Source organism: Schistocerca serialis, chromosome 8 (assembly GCF_023864345.2).
Source record: "Schistocerca serialis cubense isolate TAMUIC-IGC-003099 chromosome 8, iqSchSeri2.2, whole genome shotgun sequence".
NCBI lineage: Eukaryota > Metazoa > Arthropoda > Insecta > Orthoptera > Acrididae > Schistocerca > Schistocerca serialis.
The window spans coordinates 349,310,232-349,315,231 of NC_064645.1; the positions used below are offsets into that span (position 1 = coordinate 349,310,232).

Genomic DNA, 5,000 nt, shown 5'->3' on the forward strand with positions numbered 1-5,000 from the left:
AATATATATCTCGGAAGAGTAACGACAGTCGGAGCCTCCTGGCGTTGCACTCGCAGTCGCAAAAAACGTTGGGCAAATATATTTCTCCGATGCTGAGCGATCAGCTAGGAAGCGCCCCATCCATGTCGGTACCCGTGGGCGTCGCACTCGCAGTCGCAAAAAACGCTGGGCAAATATATTTCTCAGAAGAGTAATGACAGTCCGAGCCTCCTGCGTGGGAAGAGTCTTTCTAGGCCCTGAACCACGGGAAGCGTGTAGCTTCCCCCATCCCGGACATTTGACGTCGTCACACTACCGGTATTGACTAATAGACTGATTGTTGATAATCATAAGCCATACACTGGGGGAAACGGCCGACAGGGGTATCAACATAGTGGAGCCGCAGTGTCACTAATGTACAGAGATATATGTTTCGACTGGAACCAGAGTAACCGTATACACGGCACTGATTAGTAACAGATGCAGAGCCATCAGAATACAAATAATATATATACAACCGTCCCTATACATGCTGAAAGACTCTGCACACAATGAGAACCACACGGCAGCCAGACACTATCACACACTACTCTCTGCCTCTAACAGGCACACACACAATATCTAACCACCAGCATGGAAGAACATCCGGTGCATCCTCTCCGCCACATTACACAATCCACACTATCATAACCAGACCGGGAGGTCCACCCAGAAAACAGAATATCCCACCCTTCCGACATCCGCCATTGCTCAGCTAAGCCACGAACACCCACACATGTCCTACACAGGGGTGCACCCAACATCACAATACTGCCTCCTGTCACAGCACACAAACAATGGCAGGAATGAAAGACACAGATCTGCCACAACCTTGGAATCGGAGCGCCGCCTGTCATGACCCACAAGTGCATCCTGACGTGACAAATCGGACGATCCCGCAGGCATCCACTTACGATAATCACTATCAACGAACCTGCCGCGCCCCCCCCCCCCAAATACACCTTTCCCTACAACAATGTGTACCTTAACCTAAGCTATATTGTACCTTACCCTAAGCTATATTGTACCTTACCCTAAGCTATATTGTCCCTTAACCTAACCTCCGTTGTGCCTTAACCTAACCTACGTTGTCCCTTAACCTAACCTACGTTGTCCCTTAACCTAACCTACGTTGTGCCTTAACCTAACCTACGTTGTGCCTTAACCTAACCTACGTTGTGCCTTAACCTAACCTACGTTGTGCCTTAACCTAACCTACGTTGTGCCTTAACCTAACCTACGTTGTGCCTTAACCTAACCTACGTTGTGCCTTAACCTAACCTACGTTGTGCCTTAACCTAACCTACGTTGTGCCTTAACCTAACCTACGTTGTGCCTTAACCTAACCTACGTTGTGCCTTAACCTAACCTACATTGTCCCTTAACCTAACCTACATTGTCCCTTAACCTAACCTACATTGTCCCTTAACCTAACCTACGTTGTCCCTTAACCTAACCTACGTTGTCCCATAACCTAACCTACGTTGTGCCTTAACCTAACCTACGTTGTGCCTTAACCTAACCTAGGTTGTGCATTAACCTAACCTACGTTGTGCATTAACCTAACCTACATTGTCCCTTAAACTAACCTACATTGTCCCTTAACCTAACCTACATTGTCCCTTAACCTAACCTACATTGTCCCTTAACCTAACCTACATTGTCCCTTAACCTAACCTACGTTGTGCCTTAACCTAACCTACGTTGTGCCTTAACCTAACCTACATTGTGCCTTAACCTAACCTACATTGTGCCCTAACTTAACCTACATTGTGCCTTAACCTAACCCATGTTGTGCCTTAACCTAACCCATGTTGTGCCTTAACCTAACCTATGTTGTGCCTTAACCTAACCTATGTTGTGCCTTAACCTAACCCATGTTGTGCCTTAACCTAACCCATGTTGTGCCTTAACCTAACCCATGTTGTGCCTTAACCTAACCCATGTTGTGCCTTAACCTAACCCATGTTGTGCCTTAACCTAACCCATGTTGTGCCTTAACCTAACCCATGTTGCGCCTTAACCCAACCCATGTTGCGCCTTAACCCAACCCATGTTGCGCCGTAACCCAACCCATGTTGCGCCGTAACCCAACCCATGTTGCGCCGTAACCCAACCCATGTTGCGCCGTAACCCAACCCATGTTGCGCCGTAACCCAACCCATGTTGCGCCGTAACCCAACCCATGTTGCGCCGTAACCCAACCCATGTTGCGCCGTAACCCAACCCATGTTGCGCCGTAACCCAACCCATGTTGCGCCGTAACCCAACCCATGTTGCGCCGTAACCCAACCCATGTTGCGCCGTAACGTAACCTAAATTGCGCCGTAACGTAACCTAAATTGCGCCGTAACGTAACCTAAATTGCGCCGTAACCTAAACTATATTGCGCCTTAACCTTACGCACGTTGTCGCTTAACCTGCTCTGTAATTGTTATGCGACTCGTTAAAGTAGTGTAGTGTTGCCTAACTGCAACCCTCGCAATATAGTTCGCTACTCGCACTGCCCGGTCCCCTGTGTATCGCGTCATGTTAAACACCTTGCAGGTGTTGCTGACTTTCCACATGCTCCTGCTATACACTCTAATGTGGATAGCAGCAGGACGTACATGCCCCCCCCCCTTCCCCCCTGCCTTCGCAAGCTCGTCGGTGAGAAGTGTGCATGTTCAATGCCCTTCGCATGCCGAAGTACTCAGCCTACGTTGTGGTACGGCCTGTCACCTGTCCGCGGATGTACGCAAAACCCACAAACTGTACTGCACATTGGTCCGTATGTACTGAATGATACATCGTGGCACATGTGTGACCGTACGACGACTGCGCCTAGCAACGGCGGACCATACAGTCCAAATATTGTGCACGCAGCTACGTGTCGTCTCCCTTTAGGAGCTGGATTGCAGTGTGGTACGCCATACAGACGTGTGGGAGGAACGGACGCCCTGGATGGCGATCAGCATGAGCAGTCTGTTGATGTAGTGGAGCGTGTATTCGGACGTAGTCGTCTCTTCTCACACACTGTGATAGCATGTTGCACCGCGTTCCACATCTGCGACATGCTGCAGAGGCCGGCTGACAGTCGTTCGCGCAATGGACACCGCATACGTACGGGGGCTACCTTCCACGTGTTCTCTAGGCGTGCACATGTTGATGCGTCTATGTGGGCAGACGTAGTGTGTTGTGACACCTGACACAGGCATGCAATACTCGTTGCAAATGGCGATGGACGTCTACGTTTGCTGGTGACGTTACGCAAATGAACAACTGGTAACCCGTTGTGGTGCGGTTGTTCTCGCTAGAGGTGAATCAGTGTTGGCGACGATCGGTCGAGCTATTAACCGGTTGTTTCATGGATACCCACCATGCCCACGAACGTGAAAAGGGACCCACCATGCCCACGAACGTGAAAGGGGATCTGGGTGTGAGGCGATACGCGGCGGTGGCTGGGTGGGACCGTCCCCGGCCGGTGAGGGGGGGCCGCCCGGCGTGCTGGCAGCGCGGTGCGTGGGCGCACGCGCTACAGCCGGCTGGTGGGGGCGGCCAGTGGCAGGCGCGCCGGCCGACGGACGCGGCAGGCGGCGCAGCTGCGCGCCGGCGCCCCCTGCTCGCGGCGCCTTGCGGCCAAAGTAGGTCCTCGCGGGCCCGGTGCGAAGCGCGGTGGCCATCTGCAGTGTGCTGGTCCGATTGAGGACTGTGTGCGCTGAGGATGCGCCGCCGCCCGGCGCTCGGCGCCGCGACGCCGTCTGCTGCTCGGTCGCCCCAGCGGTTCTCGCAGGTGGTTTGTATCGCAGCTGTGCGGACGTGTTGGCGCGTGCGCTGTGCTGGGAGAGTTCGCTTCGGCACCCAAGTGGGGCTTTTGTCCATCTGTGGCGCTGGCGTTGGAGCTGCCGGTCACCGTAGGTGGCGCGTGTTGTCTCCCGCCGGCAATGCCACGACAGCACGCTCCCGGGCCTCTGTCGGCAGCGGCAAGCTCAGTTGGGAGCACGGGTGGTCGCACCTAAAGCGTCTACTCGCCTAACTCCGGGCGATTGCGCCTCTCTCGAACCCGACCAAGTACTTAGGACGGCGCTGCGCGCCGCCGGGACCTGAGAGGGTTTCGAGGTGTGTTGTGCAGGGGAGCTCAGCCTCCTCCTGTTTGCAGAATAATTGAGCGGACGCTTGCGTGTTCGCGCGGGCCCCCGGGACACACTCCCGGGCGGCCGGCTGCTCAGCTCTAGTTGACGCAGCTCCCTGGTTGATCCTGCCAGTAGTCATATGCTTGTCTCAAAGATTAAGCCATGCATGTCTCAGTACAAGCCGCATTAAGGTGAAACCGCGAATGGCTCATTAAATCAGTTATGGTTCCTTAGATCGTACCCACGTTACTTGGATAACTGTGGTAATTCTAGAGCTAATACATGCAAACAGAGTCCCGACCAGAGATGGAAGGGACGCTTTTATTAGATCAAAACCAATCGGTCGGCTCGTCCGGTCCGTTTGCCTTGGTGACTCTGAATAACTTTGGGCTGATCGCACGGTCCTCGTACCGGCGACGCATCTTTCAAATGTCTGCCTTATCAACTGTCGATGGTAGGTTCTGCGCCTACCATGGTTGTAACGGGTAACGGGGAATCAGGGTTCGATTCCGGAGAGGGAGCCTGAGAAACGGCTACCACATCCAAGGAAGGCAGCAGGCGCGCAAATTACCCACTCCCGGCACGGGGAGGTAGTGACGAAAAATAACGATACGGGACTCATCCGAGGCCCCGTAATCGGAATGAGTACACTTTAAATCCTTTAACGAGTATCTATTGGAGGGCAAGTCTGGTGCCAGCAGCCGCGGTAATTCCAGCTCCAATAGCGTATATTAAAGTTGTTGCGGTTAAAAAGCTCGTAGTTGGATTTGTGTCCCACGCTGTTGGTTCACCGCCCGTCGGTGTTTAACTGGCATGTATCGTGGGACGTCCTGCCGGTGGGGCGAGCCGAAGGCGTGCGACCGCCTCGTG

The 5,000-nt window shown here is 53.4% G+C and overlaps 1 non-coding gene across 1 annotated transcript in view; it reads left to right on the plus strand.

The window, feature by feature from the left end:
* The first annotated feature begins 4,242 nt into the window (after positions 1-4,242).
* The window catches only part of LOC126417752 (small subunit ribosomal RNA), a 1,909-nt gene continuing 1,151 nt past the window's right edge, over positions 4,243-5,000 (plus strand). The window contains exon 1 of the ribosomal RNA XR_007575814.1: positions 4,243-5,000. This exon is cut by the window's right edge and continues 1,151 nt beyond it. This is a non-coding gene — a ribosomal RNA (small subunit ribosomal RNA).